Raw genomic sequence first — 15,391 nt, 5'->3', positions numbered from 1 at the left:
GTTCTGTACAGAGCGGTGGTGATTAGATTGTTTATTTACTCTGATACATACACGTGTTGCCGTGTGGCATCACTGTCCATTGTAATCCCAAAGAGAAACAGGGAGTGGGGGGGATGGCGAGGCGGTTGATCTGGGATTGACTAAAATAAATTTATCTCAGCTTTTCAAAACACTGTGTGAGCACAATATAATTCACTTGGACAACTGTGGAATGAAACCCTTGTTTTAGCGCCCATTAGATATTTCATAGGAACTGACGGCACAGGAGAAGAATTTATGGTAAAGATGCTCTGGCAGTTGAGAGAATTTGAGGTAGCATTTACATCACCAACTGAAATACAGTTAATTTTTTTCCAAGGTGCCCTTACAGCCTAACTTCTGTGACTGAGGGATTGATCTCTTGGCAAGTCTTTGTGAAATAACACCACAGAAAGGAAAGTTATGTGCGTACATCAGGCTTTGATTTATTTTGTAAGCTTTCTTTACAGGGTGGGTATAATCTTGTTCTGTACAATTAACAAAAACTGTAGCTATACTTTGTCTTGAAGCACTTCCTCAGTTTCCAGAAACAACGCCCACCACAGAAAGAGGCTTTCTTTCTTTGCGTCCACATTTCTGTTAATGTCATCATTGCATTTTGATTCTTTTATGAGGCCCTTTTGGTCAGATCAACAGTTCATTCCAATCTATCTATCTTAACTTCTAGCTTCATCTGCAAAATTTGTGTGGTTACTCTGACACACATGCAGATAAATTGCCTCGGGTTCAGCCTTCTCAGTCTTGGGACTAAATATGCTGCAGTAGGCTGAGCTGATGGATGTAGCTTTTCAGCAATATTGATGTTTCTACCGTTGAGTATAAATCTTTGCATGCCTTGGTTTGCATTTTCATATTCATGTGCAGTTCTTGACCACTGGTTTTCAAATGGCTTCGTCTCTCAGAAAGCTCTGTGTTGAGTAGAAAGACAAAGAAAATTGTTCTACTTCACCCACTGCTCTTCTGCCCACTCACAACAACAAAAGTCATGAGCACAAGTCTTTTGCCAAATGTGAGTAGTGACAATTCACAAACTGATTATGTCCTCATGGCTTAATGTAAAGTCAGCTTGTGATTTTGTACTTGGAGTGTGTTTTCTAGTGGGAGAAAACAAAGAATAGATGAGCCCACTGAAACTTTTAACCCATAACATTCCAGCAGTACAGTTTTATTTGTAGCTTAAAGCTTAACCTTCCCCCATGTTTCCCATGGAAAAATGTCCTTAATTCTGCTTTAGTATCATAAGGAACATAAGTGTTTCATCCTTAACTTCAGTAGATGGTCACCTATCTCCACCTGTGTATTCTGGGGCAGTGTATCAGGGAGGGTTCTTAGATAGATGCAGTAGAGACTGGCTGAAGGGTTTACACAGGAAGGTAATTTGTTGAGAAGATAGTGGGTAGTTTCTAGATCTGCTGGAAGTTGGAAACAGGATGGAGCAATTAGACACTATGCAGCCAGATTCATAGCCAAGGTCATATGCTATGATTAGTTCAATGCAGGGTGGACTCTATCACAGATCCTGGACACAGGATCATGCTAGTTTACACTGACCACACCACTGGGGCCTGACTTTTGCTACCAGATCTGCCACCTTACCTGCCTCTGGGCTCTGGATGTTGTTGCTGTTGCCCTCACCTGTGGTAATTTACTCCTGCCTCTGGGTCCAGCTCTCAGTGCAGGGCTGGCTGAAACTAGGTCCCATGCCTTAGCTGCAAGGGAGTCCAGGAAGGTCCAGCCATTTTTGTCTCTATGTTGAAAGGTGTGTCTCTTCAATACTCATATGGTGAGAAATTTCCCGAATATAGGAAGAGAGTTCTGATGTTGAACATTCTCCGTCCTTCTTCCCTCTATAAGGACAGATCTTCACTATAAGGAAGTACAGTCGGATCTCTGGTAGATGAGTAGACAACCCGTTTATCCACTTGCAATTGTGGTTAATGACTCTATGATCACAAAGATGGAGGAGCCCCCCTTGTGCCTTGGTATCCAGGGACCTATCACCACGTGTTGACAATTTATGTGTAATTGATCTCTCATGGAGTGCTCGTTACTAGTTTAAGGTGCAATGCATTCAATTGAATTTTTTTAACAATTTGATTAACTAGGAGTAGGCTAAGATTATGTTTTTTTTTTAAATTTATAGTATAAAGTGAAACTTCACATCATCAATTTGTCTTTGATTAGGTGGTTTATATATTTTATTCATAACTTATACCCTTTTAAAAATGTATTTTTTTGTGTACAGTAATATTGGGTTGGCCAAAAAGTTCATTTGGGTTTTCCGTAAGATTATACAGGAAAACCTGAACTAACTTTTTGATCAACCTAGTACATGTATATAGGTTACAAGTTCCTGCTTGCCTATTTGCTCTATCATTTCCTATTTCTCAGAAGCAACTGCTTTCAATTCAGTTAGCATTTCTTCTGATATTTACTTCCATGTAGCTAATATCTTTATATTGATACTTCTTGAATTTTTTTTTTCATTTTTAGACATTAAATATTGCATTTCTATTAAGGAAGAGAAGGAGTTAGCTTTCTTTTATGCTCCTTCCCTTAAATACCTGCTTCTCACTCTCTGAGATAGTTATATCTCCATAAATATTTTCCATTGCCGAGTTATGCAGTGTAATATGGCTTTGTTTTCTTTTTTGTACAGCATGTTTAAAAAACTTTGTTCTTTTTTTTGGGGCGGGGGGGACTTTCCATTCTATTTATGTGCTACTTATTCATCCCCAAATTCTCAAATAAGGTCAAACACAACGGCTTGGCTCTCACTTCTTTTGTGTGTGTGTGATGTTTTTCCGGGAGCCTTCTGTTTGCCTGCTCCCTTCTGGACTGTTTGCTCTTGAGGCCTTATGCACAGCTGTTGACCTGGAATTTTCCTTTACTACTATGTTGGGAATTCTTGATTGACCTGTTTACTGAATAGCATCTCTCCTGGTTTCCTTTTTCTTTGGGAGAAGGCACATTGCCCACTTGCTTCTTGAGAGAAAAGAGTGTATATAATGTAATTTTTTTTGCGATCTGGCATGTGTGAAGATATCACTTAGTCTCTCCTCACATATGATTGATACAGAATTTAAAGTTGGAAATGATTTTCCCTGAGACTTTTGGAGTCCTTGCTTCATTTTCTTCCACTTCCAAATTTGCTCTTGAATTGTTGGATGATTTTCTGATTCTGGTTATTTTATATGTGACTTTTTTTTTTTTAATGTAGGGGGTAGATTGTAGAGTCTTTCACTTTTAATCCCCTAATGTTTCATATAACATGCCTTGGTGTGTAACTTTTTTCATCCATAGTGATCATTTTTGCGGAAAGTAGTGGATGGTAATTTTCTTACCACTGTTTTCTGTATTCTCTTTTCTGAAACTTACTTGTCAGACATGCTGGAACTTTTGTATTTTCCCTCCAACTTCTTTATTGTTTAAAAAAAAAGTCCTGACCTCTATCCTTCTCTGATTTTTTTCATTGTTGTTGTTCTACTCTTGGGGAACACATATCTCTATTATCTTCTATCCCTTCTATGATTTTTAATTTCTGTGATCATAATATTAATTTCTAGTAACTCTTTCTTATTCTCATAATATTTATGTTTTATAGCATCTTATTCTTTTTTCTTTATGGGTGCAAATATCTTTTTAATAATGGATATGAAGTGTTTTCCTGCCCCCAGAATTCACCCTCTTTTCTCCTGAAGTTCCTGTCTGTCACGTTAGACTCTTCATCACATGTCCAGTGACCATTTGCTGTCCATTTTTATTTATGTGAAGGCTCTCTATGCGTGAAGAAGTGGGCAGGCTTCCTCTCATGTCACCTTGGAACCTTACTTACCATAGGATGATTTTCTGTTTTCAGAAGCCCCCTTTCTCCCTGGTTTTGGTAACTGCAGATCTCTTTTCTCGGGCTGGTTAGAAACCCAGCAAATGAAGTTATTTCCATTCGGAGTGTATGCTTTTGCTCAGTCCTCTATTTCAGAATGGTACCTCCACTCGGGCACTCTTCCTTGTGGCCCTGAGTTCCGACCTCCTCAGGTAGAAGGAGAGAGAGCTGGCAAGCTTCATGGCTCAGGATGGACCTGGAGGTTTGCTCCTTAAAAAGTCCTACAGGCAGTTCTGCAGTGGCCACTGCTGCTTCCATGCTGCCTCCTCCATTCATGCCCCTACTTGAGGTGTAACTGTGCCTGGACTAGTACTTTTCTAGGGCTCTGTGCCCCGCATTGGCTGGCTTCTTTCTTCCTGTCAGTTCTCCCAGTACACATTTAGTTTTGTATGTCCCTCTTTGAAAATTCACTCATCATTAGCTCATCTGCTTTCCATTTTCCAAAAAATTTTTCCATCAAATTTCCCCTCTTCCATTCTCTGTGAGTTTATCCCTGACTCTTATTTAGTGGAATCTGGAGGGAATGTAGTTATGAACATAATTGTAATCCACCTGAAAAATCCCTAATCATTAACTTTTCAAGTTTGGTTTTTCCACCTGGATACATGGTTGTCCAGTCCATTAAAGAAGAGTTAATTTGGTTACTCTAGGATGGATTCCATTTACTATATGTTTGTTTCATTCAAAGATTGTTACTCTCACTGTCAAAATTGAACTAAGTGTCATCCTTTCTTGATTTGAGTACATGATAGGAGAAAGGGTCAGCTATTTCTTAGGTATAATTCCAAGTCAGACCTCAAACCTGGTCACAAGAATAGCATACAATTTACAGTATTTCAAAGAAATGACTTCCATCCCCTTGGGTTTTCCACGGCCATAATCCCAGCTGGGTCACACTTTCTTAAGTTCCCTACTAGTTTGGCTTGAGTTGTGTCCAAGCTGGCAAAAAACTCTTTTCTTAGTAGCATTTTATGCAGTGGTTCTGGGTATATTTTATGGGCTCCCAGGTAGCTCAAGTGGTAAAGAATCCACCTGCCACTGCTACTACTACTACTAAGTTGCTTCAGTCGTGTCCGACTCTGTGCGACCCCATAGACAGCAGCCCACCAGACTCTGCCGTCCCTGGATTCTCCAGGCAAGAACACTGGAGTGGGTTGCCATTTCCTTCTCCAATGCATGAAAGTGAAAAGTGAAAGTGAAGTCAGTGAGTCGTGTCCAACTCTCAGCGACCCCATGGACTGCAGCCCACCAGGCTCCTCCGTCCATGGGATTTTCCAGGCAAGAGTACTGGAGTGGGGTGCCATTGCCTTCTCCGCCTGCCACTGCTAGAGAGGCAGATTCTATCCCTGTGTTGTGGAGATCCCCTGGAGGGGGAAATGGCAACTCACTCCAGTATTCTTGCCTGGAGAATCCCAGGGACAGAGGAGTCTGGTCGGCTATAGTCCATGGGGTCGCAAAGAGTCAGACATGCACGCATGTGTGCACGGGTATGCACGCACACACAAACACACACATACACACAGAGAGACAGGTATATTCTGTAGGATACTGAGTTTTCATGAAATATATCTATAGATTTTATAGATGAATGTCAGACGATGATATCCTTCTTTATTCTTAGGATAAAATCTCAGAATATCCCTTGCAAAATGCAGAAGATTTCATAATGTGCAAAGGCTAATGTTATTGACCTTGTAAATGCCACAGCAGAATCAGGACCAAATATGACCTCTGTTTCAATTTTTTCCTTAAATTTTATTAGTTCCTCGGTTTTTAAACATTAAACATTTTTTAGAAAAATGTTTTTTTTTTTAATGTTAATATGTTAAGGTATGTCAAGAATTACTGTAAAATTACTATGGACCTTATTGAACCATTGTTAAGCCAAGAGGAAGCCAATTCAAACTTTAAAGGTTTTTGTATCCTGTAGGGTTTGAATTGAAGATAGGGGAATCTGATCTGATTCCCAACCTAGAGTTTGCCAAATCCTTTTTTTTTTTTTTTTTTAAGAAAAATGTTGTTTACCTTCACTTGGTAGAATTAATACTTTTCTGTTTCAGACACCTCATGTTCTTTGTTGACAAATCAAGATTGAGAGTATGCAGAGCCTCTGAGAGGAAACATTTCTAGTTGAAGGTTCCTGTTTTCATCATGATCAGTAAAGAGTGCCAGGCATCTGTTTTGTGCTAAAGCTTACTAGAAGTGTTGCTGCCTCCGGAGCAACAAGCAGGAAGTACTTCTGCCCTTAAAACCAAAAATAGATGCTCTTTCTCATTATCATAGCTTAAAAGATCATCTTTTTTAATGAGATGGGCGCATCCCTTGTGGTTTTCACAGATTTAATGATCAGATTATTTAATGCAGAGCTTGGAGAAAAATAGGTCTGGTGAGACAGATAATGGAAATTTTCCTGAAAGTTAAAGCAACATCAACTTTGTTCTTTTTCTTTCCATAAATCTTTTTACTACTTCTTTTCTTTTTTATTTCTCATTTACTATTTTTCATGGTACTTAAAGAAATTTTCCTGTCTTTTTTTAACATGTTGATACATTTACATGATTTTCACTCTATTTTAACTTCAAAAGATCATCACTAAGGAAAAAACATTATTTGCAAGAAGATTTGGATGTGTCAGTATTTAAGTATACTGTATATAGTCTAAGTTGATTTAGACAACTCTATTGTATGTTAATGTGTTGGCAGTCAGAAGGAGAGAAATGGCCTCTTCACTGATTTTAGGAAGTTCTGTTTGTGTTTTGAAAAGTGGAGCAAGGGCAAATAAAGGGAAGAAAGAATAAGGGAAATAAAGGTAATGTATATGAAAGTGCCTTGTAAATTGCTAAATTACATAAAGATGGTAGTTACTATTATTGCAATGACATAACTTTCAGTGAGCAAGCAAAGATTTAATAAAGAAAAATGGGAAAGGGGGAAAATAAATCATTTGAATTAAGAAAAAGTTAAGAAAGAAAGTGGGAATATCATAATGATGGAGGGTGGGGGGGGTGGCCAGAGTTTTGCAGTCTGATTTTTTTAACCTGAAGATCAATAATACTTGTACTTCCTGTTTAAACAATGATGTTGAAAACATTTTATTAACAGGGGCTTTCGTATAGCTCAGAGCGTGAAGAATCTGACTGCAATGCAGGAGACCCAGGTTCGATCCCTGGGTCAGGAAGATCCCCTGGAGAAGGAAATGGCAACCCACTCCACTTGCCTGGAGAATTCCATGGACAGAGGAGCCTGGCAGGCTACAGTCTATGGGGTCGCAAAGAGTCAGACACGACTAAGCGACTAACACATACAAAGAAAGGTTGTTGAAAATAATTTGGGAAGAGGATCTTATCATATGAGGTGGTGAGAGTTGGATAGAAACCATCAGGCAGATGACTTTCTCAGTTCTAAATAAAGATCTATGTGTCATAGGGCATTAGGTACTGTGTTTCCATTTAATTAAGGTTTAATCTACATTTGCTTATACTGTCTAAGCCTTTCATTTGTCGTTCTTCATACCTTTGCAAGATAGGTATCATTAACCCATTTTACAGATGGGTGTAGAAGGCCAATTGACTTGCCTGCAGCTACTTATCTAGTGGCAAAGCCCTCCCTTCTCCGGGTTTTGAGTTTATTTCCACATTTCCACAGATACTTCACATCAGAGCGATTGATTTAGTTGTGTTCCTGGATATGCAGCTTGCTAAATGTCTCTAAAGGAAGTCCTTGTTAAATAACCGTGTATGTGTGTGTGTGTGTTGTGTGTTCTGTGTGTGTGTTCTGTGTGTTCTGTGTGTTTGTGTTGTGTGTGTGTTGTGTGTGTGTGTGTGTGTGTGTGTTACTTAGTCGCTAAGTTGTGTCCAATTCTTTGCAACCTTATGGACTGTAGCCCACCAGGCTCTTCTGTCCATGGAATTCTCCAGGCAAGAATACTGGAGTGGGTTGCCATTCCTCCTCCAAGGGATCTACCCATCTCAGGGACTGAACCCAGGTCTTCTGCATTGCAGGCAGATTCTTTACCACTGAGCCCCCTGAGAAGCGTCATGACAACTGTAGGAGGTAAATATTACTATTATTTCCATCTTGTAATATCCATCTTATGGATGAGGAAACTGAGGCATGGTCACTTACTAATAACACCCCAGGACATTTTGGGTTTGGCTACGTTTGTACTAAATGACTTCCTGTGAGTCTTAAGGAATAGGAGTTGAATTCTACAAGAACCAAGGAATAAACAAAAAAAGACATCTTGGCTGCCCTAGTATGGGTTCAGAATGTGAACTGTGTCCTTCAGAGCTTATCTGGAACTTGGTATTTTAAGTTTTAGTTTTCTTAGGCTTTTAAATTTTATTTGGTTTCCAGACTCATAGCTGACTTGAGGAAGGGAAAGATTGATACTTGAACAGTAATGAAACTCACCTCCTGATAGCAAGGGAGAGGAGATAACCAAATTAGGCAGGCAAAACATCTCCCAAAATGTAGCATTCATGACCTTTGAGTGGAGGAGCAGACATCCCTCTGTGCCCGGAAAGGCGGTCATGCCACTGGCCGCTCTTGGTGGTATCAGTGGGTTCCCAGCAGCACCCACATAGAGCCAGCCTTTTATCCTGTCCCTTTGTCCCATCCATTCATCTTCCACTCAGCCTGACTGCACTTAGCCCTAGACCTGGATCTGTGACTCAGTTTTCACCTTTGGTTCTCCTTTTCCTTGGTGTTTGAATTTCAGCAGCCTCTTCCTTTTGGTTCCCAGAATGTCCTGTTGCTTTGGTAGGAACTCCCCATCCAGTTCATGCTGGTAGAAACTGAACATCTGCTTAGTATCCACAGGGCTCCCGTCTTTTCCTCAGTCAATCTTTCTCATGTTCTAATAGAGCAAGATAATTGATAGGCATATTGATGATTCTGTGCCACCAGAGACTAATCATTTTCTGGACTCTCTGAGAAGGCATTATCTTCTAGGGAAAAAAAAAAATCCAATATGATTGAAATGAAACCCGTTTTATTACTTAGATGGGTTGTCCTTTAGCTATTATGAAAATCTTCATCATAATCATGTCTTACTCCTTGAGGTTTCTAAAAAGCAGAAATTATACAGTATTATAATGCAGGGTGATACCAGAGAATTATGAGTTATAGAATTTAGCATAACCAACTTTCTAGTAGCTTGAACTCGCCTTCATAGCAAAAAAGATGTTACATTGAAAATGTAGGAATATATGGATTCATCATTCATAGGAAAATATTTCGCTTACAAATTTGTCTTTTAGGGCAATAGCAGCAAGTCCTTAAGTAAAGTGATTATGTTATCATAAAATGGTTAGAAAGGGAGATAGCAGAACAAGTGCTTGTTGACATGGAATGTTTATTTTGGAGAGAATTCTTGGCATTTTTGCCCCATGTCAGCATAATAAGAATTTGGGGGAGAGAAGGGAAGCGTTAATGTATTTGTTGAGGATTGATGTCCCTGTAGAGACCATTTGTGTTAGTGAATATATTATGGATAGTATCATAAATATAGTAATTAAAAAGTTGCACACTAAACACTTTGTGTACTGGCATAAATATTCCTTTCCTCTCCTTGGTGGCTTGCATTCAAGTGCATAGTGTATTGTTCATCTTGGTCTCCTGGATTCTTTTTTCTCTTTTTGAATAATTAATGTATTTTTGGCTGTGCTGGCTTTTCTCTAGTTGCTGCGAGCGGGGGGCTACTCTAGTAGCGGGGCTCTGGTTTCTCATTGCGGTGGCTTCTTGTTGCAGGCTCTAGTCTACTCAGACTTCAGTAGTTGCAGCGCAAGGGCTTGGTAATTGTGGCCTGTGGGCTCCAGAGCACAGGCTCTTTCGTTGTGGTCATGGGTTTAGTTGCTCCACAGCATGTGGGATCTTCCTGGAACAGGGATCGAACCCGTGTCTCCTGCATTGGCAGGTAGATTCTTCACCACTGAGCCACCAGGGAAGCCCTGGTCTCCTAGATCCTTAATCAAGAATAGAAAAAAGATGGCAGTGTTCTGGATCTGTTTCCTTCTCGATGTATTGCTGTTCAGAGGGGCAGAAACAGTCAGTGTTCCAGGACCAAGTTACCAAGTGATTTTTTAACAGTTCAGAAGCATGGCACAGAGTGCATACTAACAGACAAAACAACCACCTACAATTACTTCCTTTTGGGAACTTTGTCCTTAAAGTTGTCTCCAGAAAATACTGCAGTGTGCTTCTTGAAATGTATTCACTGCGATCGGTGATACCTCGGAGCTTATGTGCCGTAAAAGAAGTGAGATGATGAATAATACAAATACATGTCAGGATCAGAATTTTTAAGGAAGCGAGACTTGATTATCTCATTAGGATCTGTTGCCCCAGTGGGTTGAAGCTGAGCGGGTGGCTGTGTGAATGAGCAGTAGGAGGAAAGGCACCCTGCTGTTAAGAGTAATGATGTTCTGTCCTCACTGAAGGGTGACAAAGAAGGCAGATGGATGTTAAGTGGGCAATTTCTATTTCTTTGTATGCACAAAATGTTTGCACCTACTTATTTTCCCTTTTAAAAGGCATATTGTTTTTCATGATTTCTGAACTCTCTTACTTACACAATATTTATTTATGAGTTCATAAAGAGTTTCTTCTTTGGAGAGGAAAGTGAGTGCGATGGAAAGTGATTTGCAGCTTGGCTCTGACATCAGGGTGGGAAAGGAAGGAATAGAAAGAGTAATTCTGTCCTCACCATTTAATTGGCCTTTTTATCTCCTGGTTGTGAGAACTCTTCACTTATGTATTGGTTTATCGATTGACTCCATATTTATGGACTGCTTGCTGTATCCCCTGTGCCCCGGAATGCAGAGATGAATGGCACAGTCCGTAGGCATCCAGTGGCTCTGTAACCTTCTCTGTCCTGGCTGACTTTAAGGATAATCATGTGTTTATCTACAATTCTGAAATTCTGTCATCCTTCAACGATGGCCAGTAGATATGGTCATGTAACCAAAACAGACTAGTTCAGGAGCAGCCTTGGAGTTTGTGAGATCACAAAGGTTGCTTGGAGAACAGAAAAGCTACTTTATAAGGTGTTTTCCATCGCATTAGACTTTCTAATGAACCTTGCTACGCTTGGCATTGTTGGAGCTCTTTTCAAGAGCCGAGTTACTCCACCCACTTCCAGACTTGCCAGAAGCTGAGGTGGAAGCGTGGGCAAGAGACTGGAACACGGTGACATCTTAAGGGACATTTCACTAGGAAATCACGGGCAGGTGCCACTGCCAGCGCCAGCCTCCTCCTCTTGCCTTTTCTTTGAGATGCCATGACTTCATGTTAGAAGGTGTCTGAATGGAAGCATCTTAAGAAGCCTATAGGATAGTAGGTTGTGGTTTCACTTAATGAAACTATGTGTAAATCTTTGGAAAGGTTGGCACTGAGATCGAAAATCCTTTTAAGAAGAGAATTCATCTGAATCTTTTGCTTGTGTGCTGTTTCTTTTAGTACTGATAGGTTCTGCTGTGGGTGTGCTGATCTTGCAAATGCCCCTTCCTGTCTTGATTCGTACTGGCTATGTTTATTTACCTTAAAACAGGGTTAGACTACTTTAATTTTAGAGGATAGTCCAGTACCAAGATTTTCAAGATCTGTGGCATCAAACCATTTGTGTGTCAGCTTATTCTTCGCAAAGAGCCATGGCAACTCTTTCGTCTACAATGTTCATGTCATTTGGCCCATTGCCTCTAATATCCCACCAATGCTGTTACCTTCAAACTTACCATAACCAGATTTGTTTTATTCCTTTAGTTCTAATATTCTTCTAATGTCAGAGGGTTGTGGATTCCGCCTCCTCTTAAGGTCAGTTCTTTCATTTGTCTTCCTGACCCTTTTACCCACCTTCTCTGGGTCATTATCCTGTCCTTACCTCTCCCTCTTGAACTCTCACCCTTTCTCTCTCTACTGATTGCTTTAGCTAATCAGTGTACTTCCGTTAGCACCAGTCTCTTCCAACAACTGTTCATTCTCCTTTCTCTTCTCTCACTTGCTGTTATCGCTGCCTCCACCACTCAATGAAACCACCTTCAATCAAGGTGGCCCATGGCTACTGAAGTGTCAAATCCAAAGCTGTATCTTTCGTTTCTTATCTTTAATCATCTCACTGTCTTCCGTGGTACCTCTCTGACTATCTTCTTTGATCTTTTTCACAAGGTCTTCTTCCTCTCTCCATTCTATCACTGTGTTCTCTAGGCTTCTGCTTCTAGCGCTAATCCTCCAGTTGTCTCTCTCTACCCATATTCCTTCAGTGATCTCGCCCGCCAGTCTAATTTCTGCTACTTTCTATGTAATAACCACTTTTATGTTTTGCTCAGGTTTCTTCGCCAGCCTTCGCACTCAAGAACATCTGGAAGTCCTCACCCAAATCTTCTACATCTCGATTTCTAATGCACCAAACTAAACCCATTGTCTTGCGTATTAAACTTGTCCACTCACTAGTATTCTTTACCTCTCTTGTCACTGTCATCCACCCGCATGGAGTCAAGTACCATGTGGTGGTTCTTTTAGTGTCTGGATGTTTCAAGTACTAACTCTTCTCCCCTTTTTCCTTCCCCACCTACCTCCATGCCCTAATCTTGCCCGTTCCTCTCCTACCTGACAACCAAACTGGCCCTTCTGGTCTCCTGGCCTCTGCTCTGCCCTCTGTGAATCCATCCAGAAAGAAATGTGTCTGAAACTCAGATCTGATCCATCAGTGGCTCTCTGCAGCCAGTTCAAAGGTTTTGAATTTGTATACAAAGTTGCGGTCTGGCTCCAGCTTCTTTCCTGGCTTCACCCTGGAGAGTCTAGCCACGCTGAATTACACTGTGCAGTTTCTTACTGCTGCCTTTTCCGTTGTCCGGTCTCCCACTCCCCACTTGGCTGAGTCCTGCTCAGCCTGAGGACATGTAGGCATCCCTTGTATTTGCAAGTCTTCCCTGCTTCTCTGTTTCTGGGCTGCTTGCCATGAATCTGAGTCACTGTGTGCATCCCACTGCCCATTGGGGATCATTTGTGTGTATTTCTCGGTCCCAGTAGACTTTGCTTTCCTAAAAGACAGAGACAGTGTCTTATCTCTGTAGCTCTCGAGCCTAGCACAGTGCTTCGCATATAGGAGGTGTCCAATGAATGATTTTTAAGTGAAAAATTGATAAGGACAGTGAATCAATTTGTCTACCAAACTGGGCGAAAGTAATCCCTGCATAGTAGTACCTTTATAAGGGGGCACGAAGTGGGGCTTCTGGGGTGCTGATAATGTTCTGGGTTTTGATCTGGTGTGTTCAGTTTAAGAAAATTCATTGAGCTGTCCATGTGTGGTATGTGTCATTTTCTGTATGTTTTACTTCAATGAAAAGTTTAAAAAAATTAGATTTTTTTGTTGCTCAGTACAGAAAATCTCATGTCTTCTTTCAAGCTTTTCAAGTTTTTATAGGGTATGAGTTTAGATGTCACAGCAGAGAGCCAGGCTGGTGCTGTTCCTTGATGTGAAGGCAGAGTGAGATGAGAAGGCATCCGTGTGGATGGGGTCGTCTGGTCTTCTCATGAGGGCCACTGAGGGCCAGCACTGACGGACAGGCTTGCGGTCACCTGTGCTTCTGTCACACTCAGTAGAGGGACCACATGCTAATTATCAGCAAGCTCTGGGCCTTCCGGCAATGGCAGGGAGACTTCATCTTGGATGTGACCATGAATAATTCATCAACCTGGTTATCTGGAAATTTGTGGTCATCATTAGCATTTTAATGAAAAAAAAAATGCAATCATTATCCTAAATCTGTTTTTTTTAATTTCTGTTTTTTTTTTTTTTTCTTTTCTTTTTGTCTCCCTCCTATAACAGCTTAACCATCTCAGTCTTTCCTGAGTACTTGGAAACTGCCGGGGTCCCTGACAATGTGCTGACTGGTCGTCGCTATGGGCAGACGGTACCCAGAGGCTCACTGTCATCCAGGCAGCTCATGTACGTATGGGATTTGTCTCTCTCTTTTTTCCCCCCTTTAATTTTCTGTGTAGAATATGGTAGGGTACTGAACTGGTGAAGGTTTATAAGCTATACATGAGAGTGTTCAGAAATGCAGGAGAATGGATTGCTCTAGGGTAAGTTTTTAATATTGAATGATGGGAAATGGTACCTAAATTAGGATTTTTATAAACCAGTGGCCCTATAAGACAGACCAGAAGTGTGTATCAGCAGTCTCTCTTTTCTGTTTCAGTGTATCCACTTACACATAGGTAGGTTTTTTTTTTTTTTTGCTTGTTTGTTGAAGCTTTCCTTTTTCATTGCAATATATAACATTTGAATCAATAGCAATGCCATAAATTAGAAACACTTCCCAGTGACTTAAAAAATACCTTTGAAACTAAAAAATTCATGGACCCAGAAGTGGTCCTCAGGGTATGTCATTGTTGAATACATGTTGGCTAGAGAGTTCCCAACTCTAATATCTTACCATTCTCCATAGGAGCAAAGTGTTGATTCCCCAGTGATGACTTACTGTGTCTCACAACAGTTCCCTTTTTCCAGTATTAGTCTTTTGGGAATGTCCACAAACGCAGCCTTTTCCTGTTTGATCCCACTCTGATTAACTTAGGAGAAACATGGTCGTTGCACATTTAATGATCTCTTATTTCTATAAAGTATAGTCTGTCTCAGACCTATTTTTTGCCCACTTTAGTCTCTAAACCTTAGGCAAGCTCTTTAGGTATTTACTTTTTTTTTTTTTTTTTTTGCATCCTTTGGACCTCTGGAGTTTTGGCTTCAAATCAGGGATGTGCTTTGGGTAATTCCTTGGAGTGCTTGTGCTCCCCATCCTTCCGTAGTTATGTTTATTCATAGTCACCCTTAAGCCCCATTTCCTTGTACATTTCCTTTTTTTTTTGCCTTCATAGAAAAGTTAGAACCACCCTCAACCCTTCCTCCAGACAATTGCTTCTAAAATAAGCCAGGTCATTAGAAGAAGTAGCGGAAGGGAGAGCTGACAGCAGAGTCAGGGCTCAGACCAAGCACACCAGCGTTAGAGCCACTGGGTGGGAGCAATGGCCTTTACACGTCCACTTTCGTATCCTTCAAGGGCATCACTGTATTACCCTAAAATTAGCGATTTTCATAGTGAACATAATCAGAAAAAGTTTACCCTTGTGATACTGTAAAACGGAGATTGGCAAGGGGTGGCCCTTGAGTCAAATCCAGCCCATTCCTGTTTTTGTAGGGACTAACAAGGGTTTTTATATTTTTGAATGGCTACCTGCCTAATCTTTGTTTTTTGCTTCTTGGCCCTCAGAGCCTAAAATATCCACAATTTGACCTGTTAAGAAAAAATGTTGCCTATCTCTGCCATAGAAATATTTTGAAGGCATGTACTACGATTGAACCATATGAAATTGCTCATATTCAACTGTCTTTGACCTACAAAAATGCTGATTGCTTATGTGGTGATTTAGTCACCACATCATGTCTGACTCTGTGACCCCATGGACTATCGC

At 40.6% G+C, this 15,391-nt stretch overlaps 1 protein-coding gene across 10 annotated transcripts in view; it reads left to right on the top strand.

Moving 5' to 3' along the window:
• Positions 1-15,391, top strand: part of APBB2 (amyloid beta precursor protein binding family B member 2) — a 379,350-nt gene that overhangs the window by 138,377 nt on the left and 225,582 nt on the right. For 9 of the 10 annotated variants that reach the window (XM_018049390.1, XM_018049388.1, XM_018049395.1 and 6 more), the window contains one exon: positions 13,749-13,868. The exons of the other annotated variant lie outside the window; for it this stretch is intronic. The gene's annotated coding sequence lies outside the window, so the exon portion shown is untranslated. The remainder of the gene's footprint in view (positions 1-13,748; positions 13,869-15,391) is intronic. 10 annotated transcript variants of the gene reach the window in all.

The sequence above is a fragment of the Capra hircus genome, chromosome 6 (genome assembly GCF_001704415.2).
Source record: "Capra hircus breed San Clemente chromosome 6, ASM170441v1, whole genome shotgun sequence".
Taxonomy (NCBI): Eukaryota; Metazoa; Chordata; class Mammalia; order Artiodactyla; family Bovidae; genus Capra; species Capra hircus.
This window is presented reverse-complemented; position numbering and strand designations above follow the sequence as displayed.